Below are 26,231 nucleotides of genomic sequence, written 5' to 3'. Positions count from 1 at the left end.
ATTAGTCCCAATTTAAGTACATAGGAAAAGATGTCCCTATATCTGAATAGGAGGAACAGAAAGGCAAAAAGCAAAGGGGTACGGCCAGAGGGATTAGTCATTAAATATTGTCATGAAACAATATATACCTACATACTGCACTGTTGTGAGGGTTGAAAAGGATAATTTGTAAAGCACTTAACATAGTCCCCAGACCACAGTAATCCTTTGATAAATGGTGGCTATATAGATTTTTGGATCAGATAGATTTTTGGATAAAGCAAGGAATAAAGAATAGAGTTAGAGATGGCCCCCTTTGGAATGAGCTGCCTCAGGATGTAGTACCTTTGCCATCACGGCAGGTATTGAGACTGGCTGGATTTAAGATGAGAACTCAGAACTGGATATGCAGCTAGATAAGGGAATATTCAAGATTCAGTATTCAAAATTAATTTTTTAAATTTTTTATTGAATGTTGACAAATTATATATATTTATGGGATACAAAGTGATACTATCATATATGTATACAGTGTGCAATAATTAAATGAAGCCAATATATATATCACCTCAAATACTTATCATGTGTTCCCCCTGTCTACCTGAAACTTTGTTCATTGATAACATTTTTTCATTTCTTCTGGCCCCCATCCCTTGGTAACCACCATCCAGCTCTCTGCTTCTATGAGTTCAGCCTTTTTAGATTCCACATATAAGTGAGATCGTGTTGTATTTGTAGTTCCATGGCTGGCTTATTTTACTTAACATAATGTTCTCCAGTTTAATCCATATTATCACAAATGGCAGAGCTTTTTGAAGACTGAATAATATTTCATTATGTATATGCCATGTTTTCTTTATCCATTCATCCATTGATGACCATTAGATTGATTCTGTATCTTGGCTATTGTGAATAATGCTGAAATAATCATGAGACTACAGATATATCTTTGACATACTGATTTCAGATGCTGCGTTAGTCCATTTCCATGCTGCTGATAAAGACATACATGAGACTGGGCAATTTGCAAAGGAAAGAGGTCTAATGGAGAACCCACAATTATACATGGCTAGGAAACCCTCACAATAATGGCAGAAGGCAAGGGGCAAGGAGGAGCAAGTCACATCTTATGTGGTGGAGGCAGGCAAAGAGAGAGCTTGTGCAGAGAAACTCCCGTTTTCAAAGCCATCAGATCTTGTGAGACCCACTCACCAACAGGAGAACAGCATGGGAAATACCCACCCCATGATTCAATCATCTAGCACCTGGTCCCTCCCACAACACATGGGAACCATGGAGCCACAAGATGAGGTTTGGGTGGGGACACAAAACCAAACCACATCATTCCACCCCGGCCCCTCCCAAATCTCATATCTTCACATTTCAAAAGCAATCATGCATTTCCAACAGCCCCCTAATGTCTCAACTCATTTTAGCATTAACTTAAAAGTCCACAGTCCAAACTTTCATCTGAGACAAGGCAGGTCCCTTCCACCTATGAGCCTGTAATATCAAAATCAAGTTAGTTACTTCCCAGATACAGTGGTCGTACAGGCATTGGGTAAATACAGCCATTCCAAATGGGAGAAATTGGCCAAAACAAATGGGCTACAGGCCCCATGCAAGTCCGAAATCCAGCAGGCCAGTCAAGTATTGAAGCTCCAAAATTATCTCCTTTGACTTCATGCCTCAAATTCAGGTTACACTGATGCAAGAGGTAGGTTTCTGTCATCTTGGGCAGCTCCATCCCGGTGGCTTTGCAGGGTACAGCCTCCCTCCCAGCTGCCTTCCCAGGCTGTTATTGAGCATCTACGGCTTTTCCAGGTACACAGTGCAAGCCATCGGTGGATCTACCATTCTGGGGTCTGGAGGATGGTGGCATTCTTTTCACAGCTCCACTAAGCAGTGCCCCAGTAGGGATTCTGTGTGGGGGCTCTGACCCTGCATTTCCCTTCTGCACTTCCCTAGCAGAGGTTCTCCATGAGGGTCCCACCACTGCAGCAAACTTTTCCTGGGCATCCAGGCATTTCCATACATCTTCTGAAGTCTAGGTGGAGGTACCCAAACCTCAATTCTTGACTTCTGTACACTCACAGGCTCAACACCATGTGGATGCTGCCAAGGTTTGAGGCTTGCACCCTCCAAAGCCATGGCTTGCACTCTGCATTGGCCCCTTTCAGCCATGGCTGGAGTGACTGGGATGCAGGGCACCAAATCCCTAGGCTGAACACACCATGGTGATCCTGGGCCTGGCCCACGAAACCGCTTTTTCCTACTAGGCCTCCGGACCTGTAATGGGAGGGGCTGTCACAAAGAACTGTGACATGCCCTGGAGAGATTTTCCCCATTGTCTTGGGAATTAACATTAGGCTCCTCATTAGTTATGCAAATTTCTGCAGCTGGCTTGAATTTCTCCTCAGAAAATGGGATTTTCTTTTGTATGGCGTTGTTAGGCTGCAAATTTTCCTAACTTTTATGCTCTGTTTCCTTTTAAAAACAGAATGCCTTTAACAGTACCCAAGTCACCTCTTGAATGCTTTGATGCTTAGAAATTTCTTCCACCAGAAACCCTAAATCATCTCTCTCAAGTTCAAAGTACCAAATCTCTAGGGCAGGGGCAAAATGCGGCCAATGTCTTTGCTAAAACATAACAAGTCACCTTTGTTCCATTTGCCAGCAAGTTCCTCATCTCCATCTGAGACCACCCCAGCCTGAACCTTATTGTTCATATCACTATCAGCATGTTTGTCAAAGCCATTCAGTAAGACTCTGGGAAGTTCCATACTTTCCCCCATTTTCCTGTCTTCTTCTGAGCCCTCCATACTGTTCCAACCTCTGCCTGTTATCGAGTTCCAAAGTCACTGCTACATTTTCAGATATCTTTTCAGCAATGCCCCACTCCCAGTACCAATTCACTGTATTAGTCTGTTTTCACACTGCTGATAAAGATATACCTGAGACTGGGCAATTTACAAAGGAAAGAGGTTTAATGGAGAATTTACAGTTCCTTGTGTGTGGGGAGACCTCACAATCATGGCGGAAGGCAAGGAGAAGCAAGTCAAATCTTACGTGGATGGCAGCAGGCAGAGAGAGAGCTTATGCAGAGAAACTCCTGTTTCAAAACCATCAGATCTCATGAGACCCACTCACCATCAGGAGAACGATGTGGGAAAGACCTTCTGCTATGATTCAGTCATCTCCCACTTGGTCCCTACCACAACATATGGGGGCCACAAGATGAGATTTGGCTGGGGACACAGAGCCAAACCATCAGATGCTTTGGATATACAGCCAGTAGTAGAATTTCTGGATCCAGTGGTAGTTCTATTTTTAGTTTTTTGAGGAACCTATATACAGTTTTCCATAAGGGCTGTATTTATTTATATTCCCACTAACAGTGTGCAAAGATTCCTTTTTCTCCATATACTCTCCAACATCTATGTTTTATCTTTTTGATAATAGCCATTTTGAGAGGTGTGAGGCAGTATCTCATTTAATTTGCATTTCTCTAATGATTCGTGATGTTGAACATTTTGTCGTATATCTTTCGGTCAATTACACATTTGACCATATGAGTATTTTCCCCATTAAAAAATTCTGTTATTCATTTTTATTCTATTAAGTTGTGTTAGTTTCTTATATATTTTGGATATTAACATCTTATCAAATGTATGGCTTGCAAATATTTTCTCTCCATCTGTATGTTGACTCTGTTAATTGTTTTCTTTGTTGTGCAGAAACTTCAGTTTTATGTAATACTATTTGTCTATTTTTATTTTTGTTGCCTGAGCTTTTGGAGTCAAATCCAAAAAATTATTGCCCAGACCAGTGTTGTGGAGCTTTTCCTTCAAAATTCTTAATTGGAGTTTTTTCTTGTTTGTTGTATGAAGATCAATATCAATGGGGCACAATTTAAGGCAAACTGTGTGAAGAAATATGTATGGATTTTATTGCCAGTCTTAAAAATGAAGTTTATAGGAGGATCATGCAGAACCATTGTGAACTTTTCCTAGAGCTGGCAGTGAGCCATTCAGCCTTTAAAGAAAATGAAGTGTTGTATTAAGTGCTTTTGGTTTGTATTAGTCGTTTTGCCTTTTAAATTTCAAGAAGAAATAAGAAAGGATCAAAAAACCAAGAATAGAAATATTTTGAAAAATACCTGGTACACATAAGAAAAACAACTTTATCTAAGATATGAGAGTATAAGAGAGAGAAAATTTTTTTTCTCATTCTCCTTGTTAGAGTTGTTTCCTCATTGCTGAGATGAGGAAAGGAAGAGTTCCCTGACGAGCAAGGTGATTACAAAGGAACATCTGAATCTTTCAGTCCCATAATGAATATGGAAGAATAGAGAAAACAAGGCCAAACAGATATCTTATTCACATAGCTGTACCTACTTTGAAAGGTAGATTTCTTAATATTTTTTTCAGTTTTTTGCATGTGTTTTTGGAGGCCAGAGTTCACACAGGAAAACATTACCTACTAAATAATAAACAAAAGGCAACTTCAGTCTTATACTAAATAAGTAAATAAAAATGAATGAAGAAGCAAACAAATGACTGTTCTAGGTGTCATCAGTTTTGTACAATGTAATGGAAATTTTCATTTGTTCCTTAAAATCCATTCTCTCTGTCTTTCTTTTTGCCCAAGGAAATTGTCTGTACAGTCTGTAACAACAGGCTGTCTTTTCTCTGTCTTCTGATTGGGTTTAGTAAATGAAGATCACAGTTAGCAAACTGACGGGAGGGAAGACAGTGATCTCCCGTCCACTCTCACTGATACTACTATCTCTTGTGATTTCTCTATACTCGTCTCACTACTGTGTAAATCCTTTCTTATTAAAATATCTTCTAATTTACCCAGTTTTAATATGTCATCTCTTTTCTGTTGATTTACATAGAGTTCCTAAAATATCTTCTAGTCCATCCAAAAACTAAAAGTAATTTGTGACAGCAGACAGAAACTATAAAGGAATCAACCACTATAGCAAACATCAAAGCCATAAAACATTTTATTCAAATATTTTCGATCATTTATCAAAAACTATTTTTAAGTGTCTCCTATTTGCTCAATAGGCTAAGCTAAATAGTGTCTGTGAAAGCAGTTCATAGTCCAAATGTGTAGGTGGTCGTCAACCAATTAACCACACAAAGAAATGTATACAATTTATCAATATACTCTGGTAAATGTCACACAGAGAAGATGTGCCATAGCAGTCTAGGGGTGAGGGAAGGTAAGCCTGCACAGATTGTATTTTAGAGGAGATTTGATGGATTGTAGTCATTAACTACATGTGGAGGACTAGAAAGGAAATTCCAGGCAGGAAAAATATATGATTTTAGAGGTGAAGAGGTCACAGTCTAAGGATTGAAAGAAGGTTAGTATGGTCAGAGTTCAGAGAGCAAGTGAGATCACAGTGTTGAACAAGGCTAATGGAGTCAGGGCCAGATCATGGAGGACCTTGTTAATCATATTGAGGATTTTGGTTTGTATCCAAACAACAGCAGAGAGTCTTATGTCTAAATAAAAGAATGATATGGTTTTTATCTTTAAAAGGTTGTTCTGGCTAAAATGTGAAAACAGATTGAAAGATGGCAAAGCGAACAGGAGCATTAATTAGGAATCTAGCTGAGAGGCCCAAATGAGAAAGGATAACAGCTTGAACTAGAGAAATAGTAGAAAAGGTAGAAGAAAGATGATAGATTTGAGAGGTATTTAGAGGTAAAGATGATAAGTATTGGTAATTGTCTTAGTCCACTGGGCTGCTATAACAAAATACCATAGACTGGATGGCGGATAAACAGCAAAAAATTATTTCTGACAGGTCTGGAGGCTAAGAAGTTCAAAATTAGGGAGGTGACAGCTTCAGTGTCTGGTGAGGGTGTGCTTCCTGGTTTGTAGACAGAAACTTGCAGTTATGTGCTCACATGGTGGAAAGGGCAAGGCAGCTCTTTGGGGCTTCTTTTACAAGGGTACCTAATAATCACCCAAAAGGCCTCACCTCCTAATTCTATCACCTTGGGTGTTAGGAGTTCAACATATGAACTTTGGGGTGTATAATCATTTAGATCATAGCAATGATTGATTAGATTTAGAGAGGTGAAAGACAGAAAGATGCCACGAAATGTCCTTAAGTGTGTGATTGGCTGAGCTAGAAGAGATGGTTGTGCCAAGTTATAGAAACTAGACGGAGGCTTAGAGCTCTTAGGAGAATTCTGTATTGGATATGCAAACTCATCTGTATGAAGGAATATATCAGGTCCAGGTATATAATTTTGATCCTATAGGAAAAATAGAGTTAGAAGAGGACAGAACCCTGTGGTGTCGCAATGTATGGTGGCAGAGGAAATGAATATGAGCATGCAAATAAGACTGAAAAGGAGAATCCAGAGAGGTAGGAAAGAAACCAACAGTAACATCATGGAAGCTAAGAAAAGAGAGTGTCAACAATAATTAATATGCAAGGAAGCAAGTAAAATGGAGCAACAACAAACATTTCATTCTGCTTACCAATATTAGGTAGTTGATAAGAGTATTAGTTTGTTCTCATGCTGCTAATAAACACATACCCGAGACTGGGTAATTTATAAAGGAAAGAGATTTAATTGATTCACAGTTCCACAGGCCTGGGGAAGTCTCAGGAAACTTACAGTCATGTCAGAAGGGGAAGCAAACTCGTCATTCTTCACATGGCAGCAGCAAGAAGTGCAGAGTGAAGGAGGGGAAAGCCTCTTACAAAATCATCCCATCACATGAGAACTAACTCACTATCAGGAGAACAACACAGAGATAACTGACCCCATGATTCAATTACCTCCCACAGGGTCCCTCCCATGACAATGTGGGGATTATGGAAACTAGGATTCAAGATGAAATTTTGGTAGGGGCAAAACCAAACCATATCAATAAGGGAGCTGAAATCAGTTTGGAATTAATGAAAGGTGGAAAAGTAGATCATATATATATATATAGAACATTCGTTCAATGGCTTTAGATATTGAAGAGAGAGATGAGGTTTGCATGATAAGTAATGTGTCATTGAAGGACGATTTTTTTAAATTTAAATTTCTTTTCCAACTTTTAAGTTCAGGGGAGTATGTGTACAGATTTGTTCCATGGGTGGATTGTGTTACACCAAGGTAATGAACATAGTACCCGATAGGTAGTTTTTCAATCCTCACCCTGCTCTCACCTTCTACCCTCAAGTGGGCCTGGTGTCTATTGTTCCCTTCTTTGTGTCTATGTGTACTCAGTGTTTAGCTCCCACTCGTAAGTGAGATTATGTGGTATTTGGTTTTCTGTTCCTGTGTTAATTCTCTTGGGATAATGGCCTCTAGCTCCAGCCATGTTGCTGCAAGGAACATAATATTTTTTAATGGCGCACAGTATTCCACAGTGTATTTGTACCATGTATTCTTTATCCAGTCCACCACTGATGGGCACTGAGGTTGATTCCACATCTTTGCTATTGTGAATAGTGCTGTGATGAACATATGTGTGCATGTGTCTTTATGGTAGAGCAATGTATATTCCTTTGGGTATATACCCAGTAATGGAATTGCTGGGTTGAATGGTAGTTCATTTTAAGTACTTTAAGAAATCTCCAAACTGCTTTTCACAGTGACTGAGTTAATTTACATTCCCACCCACAGTGTATAAGTGTTTCCTTTTCTTTACAACCTCACCAGCATCTGTTATTTTTTGACTTTGTAATAATACCCATTCTGACTGGTGTGAGAATTAGATGGTGTCTCATTGTGATTTTGATTTGCATTTCTCTAATTACTAGCAATGTTGAGCATTTCTTCATATGCTTGTTCACCACATGGATGTCTTCTTTTGAGAAGTGTCTATTCGTCTCCTTTGACCATTTTCTAACAGGGTTGTTTGTTTCTGTTTGGTAACTTAAGTTCCTTATAGATTCCAAAAGAATCAATATTCTTAAAATGGTTATACTGCCTGAAGCAATTTACAGATTCAGTGCTATTTCTATTGAGGTACCAATGATATTTTTTAAAGAATTAGGAAACACCATTCTAAAATTCATATGGAACCAAACAAGAGCCTGAATAGCCAAAGAAATTCTAAGCAAAAAGAACAAAGCTATAGGCATCACGCTTCCCAATTTCAAACTATACTGCAAGGCTATCATAAGCAAAACATCATGGTACTGGTACAAAAACAGACACATAGACCAATGGAACAAGTTAGAGAACCCAGAAACAAAGTTGCACACCTACAACCATTTGATCTTTGACAAACTCAGCAAGAGCAAGCAACAGAGAAAGTACTTCCTATTCAATAAAAGATGCTGGGATAACCTGCTAGCTCTATATAGAATACTGAAATCAGACCCCTTATTTGCCATATAAAAAATCAACCAAGGAGGGTTAAATACTTACATGAAAAATCTAAAACTATAAAAACCCTAGAATAAAACCTAGAAAATACCATTCTGGATATCAGCCCTGGCAAAGATTTTATAACAAAGACTCCAAAAGCAATTGCCACAAAAACAAAAATTGACTAACAGGACCTAATTAAACTAAAGAGCTTCTGCACAGCAAAATAAATTATCGACAAAGTAAACAGACCACATATACAGTGAGAGAAAATATTTGCAAACTGTGCATCCAACAAAAATATAATGTACAGAATCTATGAGATTTATTTTTTTAAGTGGAAAAATGAGCATCTTTAAATTGTGATGAGAAGAATAAAGGGAGAAACGTAAGGGTTGAATATAAAAAAATATATAAAATTCAGGGAAGGCAAATGTGACAAGATCTAAAATCTAAAATGTAAGTAGAAGAAATAGCTTCCTTAAAATATAAATGGAAGGATAATATTTTATATCATCTGATATATAACGAGGAATGAGGAATTCACTTATATAATTTCAGAACAGAATATATACATAAAAAATAGATAGTTACAAAATAAAAACAATTAGAGATCATGTAAATAAAAAAATCACAGCTGCAGTGAAACAGAAAACTGAAAAGTAGACTTGATCCAGTTAAATAGTAAACTAATGCTCTGAAAGATTGAGTTAACAATTCTCCCAGATAGCAGTGCAAAGAGAAAAATGGAAATTACGAAAGAGAAGTTAAACGCTAAGGAGGACAGATCCAGAATTTCTATATCTATCTATTTTAAGTTCCTCAAAGAAGGGGACAAAAAAAATGAGAGAGAATCAATATTTAAAGAAATAATGGCTGAGAATGTTCCAGAACATTAAAAGACATGAGCCTACAGATTTAAACACTCCAACAGTTCAAATGGTGCTGAACAAGTCCATATGCATGTGCACATGCACATAGACGACTGTGCATACATGCATACATGCACATAGATGACTGTGAATGTTCACAATTCAGGGCATTTAGGAAACTAAACATGTATAGAAGGAAAAGACAGACTTGCAACAAATGAATACAAATTGTAGGCATTTGTCATTGATCTGGGTTCTAAGAGCAGAGTAAAATAAGGTACCTATCCTCTTGGCCTTTACTAGATACTAAGAGTTACTGACAAATTCATAAAAAAGCAGCATGTTAAACTGTGATGAGGAGAGAAAGATGCAAACCCAGGATATAGAAGTGCAATTTGTTCAGTGCTTTAAATTTTAGAAAGTTGATTTTATTCACACATTAACAAATAATTATGAAAACCTTTTTATCTGCAAAGAACTGCTCTTGATCCTCAGGTAAATGACAAAAGTAAAGAATGATATTTTCTGCGCTCATGGAAATAATATCTAGCATGGGTTCATTGTACACAACTTAGCCTGCTATAGGATCTCTTCAAAAAACATGGTTAATGACTACTTTATAGAAAACAAAGCCACCTTTTAGTATTTACAACCAGGTAGAGGAGAAAGTAGCTCAGCTTTTGTCACTACTATCTCTAAATGCTCGCACACTGAGTTTGGACCATGCAGCCTGGCATTCTGAACATCTGTGTTTCACTTACCTGCTTTCTTATGTTAAGGGCACTTTTTCTGACGTGCTGAGGCCATCTCAGAGTATTGTGTGTTTATTTACATGGGTCTCGCACAGGGCAGTATTCAAACAACTGCAATCACATGACTAAAAACACAGATGCATTGAACAGTTCATTGAAGTTGTTTCTTTCAAATAACTGACATTTAAAACTTTTACCTAATAGACAACAAAAAGCATATTTCCCCTTATATGAATCTTCAATAAACACTACAGGTACCATTTATGGAGCACCCATAGCATACAGAGAATCTTGTTTACATATTATATGCATTATATTATTTAATTATCATAACTCCTAACGTTGTTTATTTATTTGAGAAATAAAAATAATGTATTTAAGTTACACTACCCATTTTTGGCAGAACTGGAACCAAAGCCAACTTCCTCATGAAGATTCCCTTTGCTTTTTTTTTTAATACATTGCTCTGTGCTCCCAACTTTGTACTTTTCAAAGTGCTTTTAAAATAATTGGTTCTTATAATTTGCATGAAAATATTTTATGGTTGATATTGTTCATGTCATTTTGCCAAGACAAAAACTAATAATACATTTGGGAAGTAACATTTATTGAATACCAGTTGTTTGACATTTTGCTGCCGTTTTGTTGTTGTTATATTTTTGTTTCAAGGTCATTTACTATATTCTCACACTCCTCACTTTCTTAGGTATTATGGATACAAAAAATTAGACCATGTTCCCTTTCCCAATTATTCAAATAAATATTATGTTAAGTACATACATTTTAAACATTCTTATTTCTATTTGTTTCAGAAAATATTTAAGCTATATCTATCTATCTGTCTATCTGTCTGTGTATCTGCTATATAATATCTCTGCAGTCATCCAAAAATGTATAATTCTTTCAAAGAATGAATGATTTTGCCTGCCAATTATTTTTTATATTATAGCTAGCAAAAATAAGAGATGTTATAGAAGGGGAAAAATAGACAAATATTAAAATCTGAGGCTCAGAAACATATGGCTCAAACCTATCATTCTTATTGCATGCTTCTTTAAACCAGGTAATAGCATCACTGAGTTACGCCTTCTCTCTGGTCCTTTTCTCCATCTAAAAGAGATTATTCTGTAAGGCCTGAAAAATAGCAACTTAGAAAAGGATGTATAGACAGACTGCTCCACATTGAGCTCCTGTCTGGCTACAGTCAGTCCACTGTGGACAGGCACTGTGCCTTTGCTTTTCTCTCCAGAAGGGCCTCCTCCTCCTCTATCTTTTGACAGTGATTGACAGCTACAACAAGTTGTTGTGTCAAAGCTCCTGCAAGTCAATTAGGAAAATGATGTGCACTTGCTTAAAGATGATTGTAAATTGCTTCTGGCTGATCAGAATAATGAGTTGCAGCGATGCTAATCAACATTGGGCATATATAGTACCTTGTTCTCTCTATCAGGTTTGCAGCTGCAGCTAGTTCACCTAAATGAGAGGGTTTTCAAATTTCTCATGGGCTGAGGCAGGATGCTCACAATGAAGAAATCAGGAGAAGAGGTGAGGTTGGCCTCAAGAAAAAAAGGTAAAACAAAGCAACAATCATTTTGCACAGTTGTATAAGCCCTGTTTCTATCAGTCGCTTATGACTCTAGTTTATGGAAGCAGGAAGGAAGCCAACATTAGATAAAGCCAGATCCTTTACATATATGTAATGATATGTGATGGGTTTTATCATTGCACCTTCACGGAAGCTCTGTGAAGTGACTATTAATGAAATTGAAAATTTGTGCATCTATTCTATGAAACTGGCAGTTGTTACCAAGCCAATGGGTAAGCAAGGATTTAAATTTCACCTGTTTAATTTCAAAGCTCAGTCTATCCTAACAGTATTACCAAAAAATACTATCTATAGAACATCTGATTTAAACAATCCCCATGTACTTGTTTAAAGTGCAACTTGCTTGGCCCCACCCCACACATACTGGGTCAGAATCTCTGCGGGATGCATGTCACAAGTTCCAGGAATATCCAATTCTAACAAGTAAGTCCAGGTAGTATTCATATACACTAAAGCCTGATAATAATTTCACTTCACCTTCAGTATTCTTGCTCTCTCTCAAAATCTCAAAATTATATAAGACTCACCACAGTTAAGCATTTCAATTCATCACAAAGACCTACTAATTTGGCTTTATTCACTATATCTGAGAGGGTTTTTTCTTTAGAAAGTGGAGAAATATCATTTTAGTTTATTATTGCATAACCTGGAACTTTCTTATTCTGTCCTCTTTCTTACAAATTGCTTTGTGAATCATACTGGGTCCTTTTACGCAGTTTAAATGAGGCTTGGAACAAAATAAGGTGAAAAGACCTAAGCAACATCATCATACATTGCAATGTGCTTCTTTCAGAAAGTTATAGGTGGAAGAACACAGGACTAGAGGTTAAAAAAATAAATTTTAACACTGGACTTCTCACTGTTTCTGTAACCTATTGTCAATCCCTCTGGTTCATCTTTTTCTAATAATAATAAAAACCATAATTTATTAAGCTTACAAAATTAACTTTCTTTTCTACTTCGAATGAGGCATTGGCTTGCAAAAGTCAATTCAGAAATTGTTTGGCATTTCCTCCAAATATTAAATATATATGCACTCAAAAACTTGTACACATTATTCATTATTTCAAAAAATGGAAACAAATGTACATGAACTGATGAATGAAAAAGTAAAGTGTGGTATATCTATACAATAGGATATTATTTGACACCAAAAAAGAATGTAGTATGGATACATGATAAAACACGGATAAACATTTTGCTTAGTGAAAGAAGCCAATTCTAAAAGATCACAAATTGTGTGTTTCCATTTATATGAAATATTCAGAATATGCAAAGCCATAGAGAATTAAAGTAGGTTAGTGGTTGTCTAGTTGGGAGGGGGATGACAGAGTATGTGCTAATGGGTAGAGGGTTTCTTTTTGAGGTGATAAAAATCTAAAATGGACTCTAAAATGGCGGTGACTGCACAACTCTACAAATATACTAAAACTAATTGTACATTTTAAACAGATGAATTGTAAGATATGTTAACTGTATCTCAATAAAGCTATTTTAAAAAGTAAGGTATTAGAAAATAATATATTAGGCCAGGCGCAGCAGCTCACGTCTGTAATCCCAGCACTTTGGGAGGCCAAGGCAGGCGGGTCACAAGGTCAGGAGTTCAAGACCAGCCTGACCAGTATGATGAAACCATGTCTCTACTAAAAATACAAAAATTAGCCTGGCATGGTGGCACGTGCCTGTAACCCCAGCTACTCAGGAAGCTGAGGCAGAAGAATCGCTTGAACCCGGGAGGTGGAGGTTGCAGTGAGCTGATATCGCGCCACTGTATTCCAGCTTAGGTGACACAGCAACTCTCCATCTCAAAAAAAAAAAAAAAAAAATAGATTATACAGGAATTGTGCCTATGTTGTTTTTACTTGAAGCAGTTGTTCACAGCATCAGTAAGCTCTTTTATTATTTTTAGAACAGAAACTTATTAGAAGAGGAGCAATTTACAGTTGTTCTGAGTGTTAACTAAGAAGTCTGGAAATTGGAAAATATGCTAATAAAAATATCAGGGTCATTATATATGGTTTTGGAATCTAGGCCAATCAGTATTGGTGTGATGTAAATCAGTTCTCGAATGCCATGATAAAGGAAACTGAAGAAGGTCAAACTAGAATGATACTTGCTGGATGGATTGAAAAAGTGAAGCTTTAGCAGCAAGTAGAAAAACTGAAGCATCAGGTGCAGTAACTTATCCATTGAGTGAAAAGCTTCTTCCCATGTCCCTACTCTCAGAAATGCATTCTGAAATTTCGAAGAAACAAGACATTACACAAGTACATGGCTTCACTACCAAGGGGAAGGGCAAAAGACCATCTTTGATTTAATTCCAGGCTTCAGTGTCTAATTCTGTGGCAAAGATAGCTCATGAATTCTTTGTTCCTCTGCCAAGCTCAACAGGGATAAGTAGCCTTGCTCTGGGAATATGAGTTTGATGATTGGGTTGCATGAACCCTGGAAGCCTGGAATATTCATCTATTTTCACATTCTTCTGTCCCTCCTGACTGCAGCACTCCCCAAACCTACATGGAAGAGCTAAAATCAATTCTGGTAAATCTCATCAACTTCTAGGACACTGTGGTAGATTTCCTTCAGTTTAATCTCTAGCATTAACTGGAAGAAACATTTTCTTACTCAGTCACTACATTTGTCAAGAAATAATGCTATGGTTGAATGCTGCACGAAATGATAGAGATTAACAGTAGCACAATACTAGACATTTCTTTTTTGCTATTCTACTTAATGCCTGGTGTAACCTCATGAGGTGGATGTTGTACTCCTGACTTTAGAGATAAGAAAACTGAACTTTTGGGAGTTTAAATAACTTACTTACAGTTACATAGTCAAGAAATGGAGATGGCAAGAGTTCAGGCCTAGGTTTGTCTGATTGCAAATACTATATCCTTTCTATTGCTTCACTTTGTTTGGCTTTAAAGGTAAGCTTTATAAACAAGCTCATAACAACCTTAAACTTTCAGAAAGAGTCTTAGCAAATTATGGTTCAGATAGCAAGAAGGGCATGAATAAAAGTTTTGACACTGAAAAGAATGCTAACATGGACTAAACACTAATTAGGTGCCAGGTGATTTCACAACAATAACAATTGTGAATGTTAACTTTTGTTTAGGATACAGATGGGGAAAATAAGGCACAAGATAGCAAATTAACTTGGTAGTGTTCGCTTTTTTGCTTAATGGTATTCTGCCTGTCCCTAGAATCTATGTTCATTCTAATATTCATGCTGCATGTGTAGAAAAAGAATGAAAAGACTTGAGTTGGAAAAGAAAGAATTACAAATCTAAGTAAAGCCGCGACAGTTGATAGGGTACATATTGCTAACAGTATCAAAGGCCAATGTGAAGACCTTTAATTTTAATTTGTAAATACCTTTTCAAGAAATAAAGGAGTTTGATCTGCCAGAGTAGTTAATGTATTTGAGAGTGTAAAATTTATATTGGATTCACTGCCTCCAGGAATTCTACAAATTTTGTGATTCCATGCTCCTTATTCTACACATTTCTTTGTAGCAGATACTGACGTGTTCAAGAGCTGAATTAAAAGCCACATACCATTCAGAACTATGTACCATAGTACCACAGGATATAAGATTCTCATTCAACCTGAAGGGTAGGTGTTTCTGGGAGACCTTCTGGTGCAGACCATGTCTTGGTTATAACTTCAAGATCCAGTCAAAATTAGTAAGGTCCAAGACAGGGGATGGAGGGAAGATGATAAGGAAGGGGAGGAGTGTAAGGAGATAATATTATTGTTTAGTTACAACTTTACTCATCTATCAATAGGAGCTTTCTGGTCAAAAAAGGGTGGCACCACTTCCATTAAGATAGGCTTTAGAAGGTGGAGTAATTAAGCAAGTCTTATATTCAGGTAAAAAAGTAGACAATGGGAAGTCAAAGAGACTTATAATTATTGACTCAAGAGAAAAAAGTATGGCAATATTTTCCAAAGTGGGTGATGTATAAGGTAATTTACAGAGAATACATGAGTTTCCATGCTCAAATAAATTAGGAAAATTTATAGCTAATCAAAATTAAACTGGTTTATTCACTGTATGCCTTTTTATAACTTTTATTGCCCTAATATGCATTTTAAATCTCTAAGGGAAAAACATAATATGCAGTGTTTATTAAATTTATTTGATCTCAGATCACTTTTTTTTGTAAAGCAACCTAAGGAATTAATGTTCAAAGAGACAGAAATTTGGGAATCACTTGTTAAAAGAAAGGTCTTTGATATCTAACAATATTGGGCTAAATCCCAACCTATTAGGCATAACTGTAAAATCATGGGACAGTTACTCATATCTTTACCTGATTCCCCAGCTGTTAAATGAGAATGACCATAATACCCCAGAGAACTTCTGTGAGGATTAAATGGATATGCAAAAGCTCTCGACATAATACCTGGCTCAAGGTAAGCACTCAATACATGGTTGCTGCTATTATTATTGTTAACATATTTCAAAAAAAGAAACAGAAGCTTATTGTTATATTCAGTGAAGTGACATTAAGGAGAGGGGTATGAATCTTATAAATATTCATTTTGCACAGATGCTATACATTATTTTAATGCTAGCAAATTTAAGGTAGAGAAGTGAAGGAAATTGTGTTGAGATTCAGAAGGAAAAAAAGACAAAAAAACAAAAAAACAGTCTCCCAGTAAGAGGCCAGCCAGTAGCTGCTTTCTTACCAGAAGTGCTGAGGTGGTTAAATAGTGTCCCTATTATTGCAGAACTTAGTGCAGTTGGTGAAAAGACATCTAGATAATTAAGATGTTATGTTTTAATCAAGAGCAGGGTGAGTGCCAGAATCCACAACTTTAAGATGTCATTTCCAAAGGCTGACCAATAACAGCTTATAGAAAGTGTGGCAGGAATTGCTGGTTTTCTCCTTACCAACACTTTCCTCTAACCCACCTCTACTTCTTTTCCTCACTTGGATTGGATGGCATTGAAGACAGGGCTTTATGCCAGGGAATAACTCTTGGATGCGTTAATTATACTTTATCTTCTTGAAAAAAAAAGATGGATAGAGTTTGATGCAGCAAAGATAAAAAAATGATGGTTCTATATAGACTGAACATTTCTTTATGATTTCTGGATTCATTGCTTCTATAGTATTAAACAAATGAAATCAGTATTCTACCTTTAATGTGTGTTGATTACTAATTTGAAAATTAAAATATTCTAACCTGAATAGTCTTCGATCCAGGAAATCTATTATCTGTTTAAAATTACTATTTACTGGTTCTCCAGTTTCATTGCATTAACTCTCTGACTTGTTCTCTGTTTTTTTTCCTACCCCCATACTTTCAACTGAAAGTCACTGGATTAGTAGGCAATCTTTCAAGGACGTACTGTGTACATTTCCAATCCTATTAGTGCTCATATGATAATGCTGCAGTGTGTACAAGAGCTCTTTCAAACCAGAGGACACACATATTTTTGAGTGTTCGAATCTGTTCCAGGAGCTACCCCAAGAATGCTACATTTATATATCAACCATTATCAATATAAGTTCCTTTTAGATTACTGCTTATTTAGTTTATTTTTTATGCCTGTTACCATAGTTTCCTTTTTATTATAATAAAGATCGCTTCACCTTGGAAAGTTTCTTAGGATAGCCACTCTATGGGCTCAAATCCATTAGCGCTGTTTGTTAATTTGGAAATGGACCAAGTTCTTGGCCATAGTTTCAGCATTAAAAGTGCATCATCTTTGATGGGGAAGATAAAAGTAGTCATTGCTGAGGCTTTATAAAGTTGTTAGACTAGAATATCAAACTGTTTCACAGCTATTCTATTACAATCACAGACTAAAAATATCTTCTTCTTTCCTTGTTCTAAATGTTTTGATAGGCAGTGATGTTTTCACTAATGCACTCTTGTTTGATGGCTTTACTTTTACTTGTGTCAGTCTTGGAAACAGAAAAGGAGAATCAGCATATTTCTGTATGTATCATATGCCTGTCAGCTTTTACACTATGCCTCCTTTACAGACATACAGTTTAAGAATTTTAGAATTCATCTATTTCTGTCCCTTAATTTTTTCCTACTCATCACCAAAATAAAATTCAAAACCTTTAGTTCAAAATTTCAGATTATTCACAATGTAGCCCTTCTTCTGCCCTCCATCTCCTCATATTCCATGCTACAGACAAATAGAATACCCCCTGTTTTCAATACACACCATTTAGTAACAGCCTGCCTTTACAACTCTGTTATTTTGGTCTGAAATGCCTTCTACTCCCTTCTTTTGTCTGACTAAAATCCTACTGAGCTTTCTTACTCGAGCTCATATAATAGTCTTACCCAAACGAGCTCAGTTGTTCCATCTTCTGTTTCTTTTCATGTGTGTGTGTGTGTGTGTTTACATACCTGACTCTTCGACTGGACTGTATTTTATTTGAAAATAAAGATCAAATCTTGTCAATTATTCACGATCTGTCTCTAGTTCTAGGATGGAAATAAAACATTTCCAAATTTAAATCTCAGTTCCAACACTTATAACACTTATTCTATGTGCTTTTGAAAAGGATCACCGAACTTTCTCCTCCTCTGCAAAACTGAGGTAATGTCTAAATTGCCAAGGAACCCTTTCAAAAACCAGACTTTCCAGTTCTTTTAGATTAAAAAAGACTCATTATTCCCTTATGTGTAGAGATCAACTGTCATAAATTCTATGATCTTCTCTTGTTATAAACCCCAGCTTTGTAAATGCTGTCCTCCTGGTTCAGATCCTTAAAGAACTACATAATAACGGTGTTAAGGCTCTATAACAAATAAACTGATTATCAAATGGATTGGCTAAGTGTGAACTGTCTATTAGAGATTAATACTTATTAGCAAAACTACTAGTAAAACAAAGACATTTTAGAGTAATTAATAATTTACTGAAGATATCACTTTGTATCACTATCTAGATTGTTTTTACCATCATACACTAAGATGTTCCAATGGATTTAACTTATTTGGATGGATTGTTTTCAAGAGAGACAGTACTGTATACTAGATAAAATCATGGGTGCTGAAATTAGGCCTAGGTGCAAACTCTTGCTTAGCCACATTGTGGCTTCATGACTTTAGATAAGTGACTGAAACCCCTGAAACTTCAGTTTTTTCATGTGTAAAATAATAATCCTTATGATTTCTATTTTATAGTATGTTGTGAGGATTATAAAGAACATATAATTATAGAATTCAGAGTAAGTTGAGCACTCAACCCACTGTTAGATTTCCTGTAACAAAGTTCCTTCTCAAGCTCCACATTCATCAACTGAAGTTTACGTTGCACCAAACCGAAGATACATATGTGTGTATATATATATATATTTTTTTTTTATGGCAATCTTTATCTTTTGTTTTGTTTTGTTTTTTCTTTCTCTTTGAAGGACTCTGTTACACAGAAGCCAAAAGCATAAGATTAGATTTAGCCCATCCCTTTCCAGACCATAACTCAAGAGTTGCCAAGATCTGCCAGTTCTCCTTTGGCCAGCTCTGCTCCCGCACAGTAAATCCAGCCTCTGTGAGCAGTACCATATCAGGGCCACCTGTCATACCTCACTTCGATCATTCTCATACCATCAGCCTGACACTGCATTCTACTCCCTCCCTTTCAAATCAGCTTACATCCTACCATCAATTATATATATTCTGTCTCACAAACACATTTCTTCCTTTTTTTTTTTTTTGCCTTCTATGTTTTTACTCATTTTGTCCCTGGAGATTTCAATTTTGTCCTCCCATCCTCCATGCTGCTTATCAAAAATATTAATTCTCCTGTCTTAAGTTTTAATCTTTATCGAGTGTTTGCTTACTTTGTGTCAGCAGGTGTGCTAGGTGCTTTGACAAATGCTATCTAGCATATCTGCTTCTCACAACCACCGAAAACTCTCATTAGGTGAAAATATTATTATCCCTTTTTGACAGCGAAGAAATCAAGGCTGCAAGAGATTAAGCACTTTGCTAACAGTCATAATAGCTGTAAAGCTAGGATAAGTCCAGGACACTCTAATTCAATAGTGTTGTCTCTCAAGCTCTAAGAGAAACTGCTGTATTGCTCAGGATTCTCTAGAGAAACAAAACCAATATGAGATACACACACAAACACACACACACACACACACACACACACACACACACAGAGAGAAAGAGAGAGAGAGAGAAGAGAGAGAGAAATAGTTATTTTTGGAATTATAACAATTGGCTCATGTGATTACAGAGGCTGAGAAGTCTCATGATCTGCCATCTTTAAACTGGAGAACAAAGAAAGCTAGTAGGGTAATTTAGTCCTAGTTCAAAGGCCCAAGAACCAGGAAGAACAATGTTCCAGGATAGGAGAAGATGGATATCCCCACTCAAACAGAAAGGAAATTTGCTCTTCCTCTGCCTTTCTGTTCTATTTAGACCCTCAAAGGATTGGATGCTGCCAACCTCATAGGTGAAGGTCTTCTTTACTTGTTTACCAATTCAAATTTTAATCTCTTCCACAAACACCCTCATAGACACACCCAGAAATAATGTTTTACCAGCTATCTGGACATTCTTTAGTCCAGTCAAGTTGACATTCAAAATTAACTATTAATACTCCCTTGCCTTGAGTGACTTGCTCAAATTTTCCTTTTCCTGATCTTCTCTGGCAACTTTTCTTTTTTTCTCTAAGTCTGTAACCAATTTATATATATTTTACAGGACTTGTCATATCTTGTTTTCCAGTGCAGCTTTTGCATGTATAGCTAATCTTTCTTACTGCGTTTTTAATTTGATGAGAACTTACACCATTTCCTTTTCAACTTTTATTTCTTGTGGCGTCTTGCACAATCTTATATACAGCATGTATTCAGTAAATATAGAATTGAACTAAAATGCATTACATTGATTGCATTGATGCAGTGTTCACAGTTATTTAAAAGCAGAACCTGGAGTTGAACTCAGGTTTCTCCTAAAACACATTGTCCTTAAAACCTCATACTGTGCAGAGAAAACAGATGTGGATTTTGAATGTACCTCTGCCACTTAGCAGGACTGTGTCTTTGGGTGAGCCACTTCACCTTTCCTGATACATAAAATGGGAAAATAATACCTATATTGCAGGCGTGCTGTGGGAATTAAAATAGAAAGCATATGTAAAGCATTTAGCATATACTTGAACGCTCCTGGCAAACAATAAATGGTAGTTGCATTCAGTCTCGCCTTTGTATTACATAACGATATAAGAAGTAAAAACCACAGCCTTGTTTCCAGTGATTTTTTTTTTGAGACATTGAAATGAGAATGAGAAACTCCGAGTGAACAAACAGAATTGCTTGTAACTAGAGTGACTGTCAAGTCTTCTGTGAAGCATCAGTGACCTTAGAAAGCTCTCCAGGTATATTGGAAGAACAGTGAGGCAGTTATAAATTACAACTAAGACTGATAATCCCCACTTCAGTTTCATTCCAATTAAGCTTTAAGTAGTGGTTGACAGAAAATGGTTGGGAAAATTAAATAAATAAATAAATAATAATTAAAAAAAAAAAAGCTTGATCCAGAACAGAACATTAGCGTGAACCCAAGAGCATTGGGATTCAGGTATGTGAGGCTGCCTGTGAAGTGGCCGTCTTATGAAGAGTGACCCAGAGCAACTCTAACCATGAAAGACAAAGTGGCAACTAAAACAGGAGATAATATTCAGAGAAGGACATTCACAGAAGAGCCATCCCACTCTGTGTTTTACCCTGGCACATGAGGCACTTTGGTCTTCTCTATGAAGTAGGTATTCCGGTCTTCTGCCCCCTAAATTTTATAAGAAAGGAAATAGAGCAGATCATCTAATCTCTGCTAATAGGATATCCATAAAGATGGCTTCAGGTAGGGACTATAAGTTTACATTTTAAACAAATGAACAGTGCACTATGGAACAGAATAATATATCAGATGTAACTTAGAAATCTACTAAAGATATATTTATTCAACAGATATTTGTTGTATTAAAGTATCAGAGGAACAGACTCTGACTTATCAGAGGGACAGAGGTCATAGCTATTGAATATATACCAGGTATCAAAAATAATGTTGTAAATTTAGATATAGTATTAAAAAATATAACATGTTCTCAAATATCTCGTGGTATGTAGGAAACAAAGATAAATGAACAATTACAAATCAGTGTGAGAAGTGAGAAGTCCTCTGCTACAGAAAATTACTAAAATACCTTTTTTTTTTTTACATTATCTTAGGTATTATAGTAAAGTTTCTCTTTTAACCCATTTAATTTTTCTCAAAACTTTATTGGGTAGGTACTATTGTTTCCCCTAGTTTAAGATAAGAAATTCAAACAGAGAAGGGAATCAGATTTTGTGTAAGCAACAAGATATCAGAGGTGAAGTTTGAGCCTGGCTTCAAAGTCTGTACTTTTAAATTCTATATACACCATACCCTTAAGATGCTTTTGGAAATAGCGTTGTGAGAGAACATACAGTATATCAAACTAAATTAAATGCAGATAAACAGCGAATAAATTTTAGCTTATGTATGTTCCGTGCAATAGGTGGTTTATATTTATATTTAAAAATATGTGATGTTTTGCTGAAACTTAAATTTGATTGCATAGTCTGTAGTTTTATTGGCTGAATCTAGCAACCCTACTGGAATTAAAAAGGAATCTTGCCATGGCATAGGAGAGACCAAAGATAGAGATAAAATGTTTAAGCCACTTTATTTGATTTGGGAGTCATATTTTTTTTCTGGTTTTATTCCTTGGTTGCATTTTAAATTTATGTGGTAAAGATCATGTTGCACCATGTATTGTTTTCTGCCTGATTTCATTATTATTATATCAAAAGCATATTCTTATGCCAAGAAAATTGTGTAAAGAAGAAAGATAATAGAATGAAGATAATAGAGCATGTCTCATTGGTTACTCTAAATTAAATGATGTAATGTACCTAAAGTCTGGCTCTAATGTCTGGCATCTAGCAAGTCCCCAGTAAAAGGTGATATTGGATATAGCGGAGTTGTTATGTTGGTCATGAATATTAATGTTTTTGCTATAGTTATTACTGAAATAGTAAAGTGATAGTATTGATTCTCACAATAAAATCCTAATATAGCCAGGGCTGAGAAAATGATGATCATTTTCATGATGAAAAACTTATCAGAGGAACAGAGGTCATAGCTGTGACTCAGGTCTTCCCCATCCTAATTCAACTCTTAGTCTTATTATCATACATTTAGCATATATGGATATAATGGTTAATTTTATGTGTCAGCTTGACTGGGCTATCTCTGGGCTATATCTGGATGCCAGATATCTGGTTAAACATTATTTCTGGGTGTGTCTGTGAAGGTGTTTCTGGAAGAGGTTAGCATTTCAATTGATAGACTGAGTAAAGCCAATGGCCCTCCCTAATGTGGGTGGGTGTTATCCAATCCCTTGAGTACCTGCATAGAACAGAATTGTGGAAGGTTGAATTAACTCTCTTGAGTGCTTGAGCTGTGACATCAATCTGAAGCTATCTATAGCGGTCTTGTTCTCAGGCCCTCAGACAGACTGAAATCTATACGACTAGCTCTCTAACTCTTAGGGCTTTTAATTACACTGCTGGCTTTCCTGCTTCTCCAGCCTGCAGAATGTAGAACTTCTCAGCCTCCAAAATCTCATGAGCCTGCATCTTACATTAAATTTATCTATCTATCTATCTATCTATCTATCTATCTATCTATCTATCTATCTAGAAGCAAGTAAAAAGTCAAATGAACAAAACCCAAACTATCTATACATAAATTACACTGGATTTAATATGAATTATTCCCATACTGACAGATTGTTTACTAGTAAAAAACTGGTCAAAGTATAATAAGCCTATTAAATTCAGCTGATCCTGAAATAATACATTGTCTCACAAAAATTCGAAGAGAATGTGCGATAGATATTAAAGTAATCCTGGGAAACATTTTATTAAAATTAGAATGTTTAAGTGAAAATTCACTCATTCAGAGAATATATTTGAACATCTTTCTGTATTAAAAACTGCATTACAAATGGGACCTGTACACAGAAACATCAGTTTGGTTTATTATCCTTGAGGAATTTATAATTGGAGGAACGGAGAAACATGTGAAAGAAATAATCATGTCACCTGAATGACCTCAAACGCTGCAGCTTTCCAAGTACTCTTTCCTTAGCTATCCTTATGGTAGTCCCAGTACTCTTAGGTAGTCTAGTTCACCCTTCACATACTTTCTGAGGATCCTGAGACATTTGTACATTTTCTGTTCTAGAAACTCACAATCCCAATAATACTAAAATATATGCAGCTCCCTGGCAAAAAATGGCATGCCTCAGAGCCTTTGCTTATACTGTTTTGTCTGTCTAGAAAGCTCTGCCCACTCCACTACTTGGCTAACTTTGTCAATAAAGTCTTATTAAAGCCATTTCCTTTTCTTAGCCCATTCAGTCATTGCTGTCATGATTGATTTTTAGTTATTATTTATCAGATAATATACGTAAAAAGTAGCATGAAACGGGGGGATGATATAGGCTTAAGTGTTTACTCATCAGTGTGCCTATCCAGATGATGTTAATTACTATGTAGTTTCCCTTAGCCTAAGTTTTCTTATCAGTAATTTAAAAAGATATAAAAATTCTATAGAATTAATATATTAATAATATATTAATATTTTATAGAATTAATATATTATTAATATATTAATTCTATATAATTCTATATAATTATTATGAAATCAAATTAGAAAATCTGAAATGCTCCCATGAGGTGTACAGTACAGATTAATTCAATAAACAATAAGTATTATCATTTATTTTATTAATGAAGTCTGATGAGGAAGCTGATTGAAATTTATAAAATTTTGAATAGGCTGAATTTTAAGTAAAATGATTTTGTAACATTCATGTAAGGCATAGAAATTCTTCTGAAATTGGCCAACAATCTAATGGTAGCTCTTCCTACAGAATAAACAAAACTCTCTTGTTCTAGTAATCTATTGCTCTGAAGCGAATCATCTCAAAACTTACTTGCTTTAGACAATACCAGTCATTTATCTGCTCACAAATAAGGTAGAGGTTGGCTGAGACAGCCCTTCTTGGATCCACCAGACATCTGGGGAGGCATTCAACTGGGACCTGCAGGATTCACTTTCAATGTGGCTCACCCACATGGCCAGGAGTGCAGACCAGGACCAGCTGTTTCTCTCCACATGGGTTTCTTCAAGGACTTCTTGGGCTTCTTCAGAGCATGCCAGCTGGATTTCGTGAGTAAGCATCTTAAGAGACAAAAAATGGAGGCTGCCAGTTTAATAAAGCCTGTGCCAGAAACTGGTACAGCATCACTTCCTCCATACTCTTTCAGTCAAACAGTCATAGGGCCCAGATTCAAGGAGAAAAGCATAATCCCTACCTTTTGATAGAAACAATTTTCACTTGAAAACTTTGGGGGTATGTTTTAAAAGTATTACATCTCCCAAACCTCCTGGCAGTCAATGCCAGAGCCAGGATTAAACTGCAGGTTTATTTGATGACAAAGCCCATTTTACAAAGACTAAAACAGACCTGAGGAGAAATATAGCAGGTTTAAGTAATTTCCCATGGGGAAATGAAAACTCTGAATCCAAAGTCCTTAAATTAGCTACTACACTATGGTTCACAAGATGAAATGAACTGGTGCATGGCAGTGAATTTTTAAATTGTGATGCTTTCTATCAATAAACTCTTTGTAAGTAAAAGTAAATTCTGATGTAGACTTGTGGTTTTAGCCGTACGGTCTAGACTACTATTATGATCTAGAGAGGTAGTTCCAGTATCCTTTGTGGTTAGATTGGTCATATGACTGAACTGTAGCTAATAAAATATGATCAGAAATGATATATACAACTTGTAGCCATGAACATAAAACAATTCCACATGTTCCTCTATGGGTTTTGCTCCTTTCAACTTGGGAAAGGAGATGATCTCAAGGGCAACCTCGGGAACTATGAACTGAGGATGCCAGAGCTGTCACAGTCTTGAGGAATAATCAAATGGTAAAAATAATAACTTATGAGTGGCTAAATGATATTCAGGTTAAATCAATTCAGAGTCATCTGTTTCTTTGCAAACAATGACTGTTTTGCATATGTACATGTTACTTGGATTTAGACTTCATTGGGTTGTACTCTTTCTACAATTATAGCACATGGCTTTTCAGTTAAAATGGATTTTTCAGTGCTAGGTCATTGATATGGTTTGGCTGGGTCTCCACCCAAATCTCAACTTGAATTGTAATAATTCCCACATCTCAAGGGTGAAACCAGGTGGTGATAATTGAATCATGGGCGCAGTTTTGCCCATACTGTGCTCGTAGTAGTGAATAAGTCTCACAAGATCTGATGGTTTTATAAATGTGAGTTCCCCTGCACAAGCACTCTTGCCTGCTGCCATGTAAGATGTTCCTTTGCTCTTCCTTTATCTTTTGCCATGATTGTAAGGCTTCCCCAGCCATATGGACTGTGAGTCCATTAAACCTCTTCCCTTTAAATTACCCAGTCCCAGGTATGTCTCTATTAGCAACATGAGAACAGCCTAATACAGTTCATGTATGGATGGAGGGTAATAGACAGTTATCTATAGTTGGTCTCTTAAAGATACTAGGCTAGTGTGTGAGGCAACTTATAAAAAGAATAACTTTCAATAAGGTTT

The 26,231-nt window shown here is 36.3% G+C and overlaps 1 protein-coding gene and 1 long non-coding RNA gene across 2 annotated transcripts in view; both read left to right on the top strand.

Moving 5' to 3' along the window:
• The window catches only part of TENM4 (teneurin transmembrane protein 4), a 3,002,963-nt gene that overhangs the window by 877,568 nt on the left and 2,099,164 nt on the right, over positions 1 to 26,231 (top strand). The window lies entirely within an intron of this gene.
• Positions 12,120 to 25,284, top strand: LOC130540604 (uncharacterized). Its single transcript, XR_008954600.2, has 3 exons — positions 12,120 to 14,478; positions 15,883 to 15,973; positions 24,654 to 25,284. It is a non-coding gene; the product is annotated as an uncharacterized LOC130540604 (long non-coding RNA).

The sequence above is a fragment of the Pan paniscus genome, chromosome 9 (assembly GCF_029289425.2).
Source record: "Pan paniscus chromosome 9, NHGRI_mPanPan1-v2.0_pri, whole genome shotgun sequence".
Classification (NCBI taxonomy): domain Eukaryota; kingdom Metazoa; phylum Chordata; class Mammalia; order Primates; family Hominidae; genus Pan; species Pan paniscus.
This window is presented reverse-complemented; position numbering and strand designations above follow the sequence as displayed.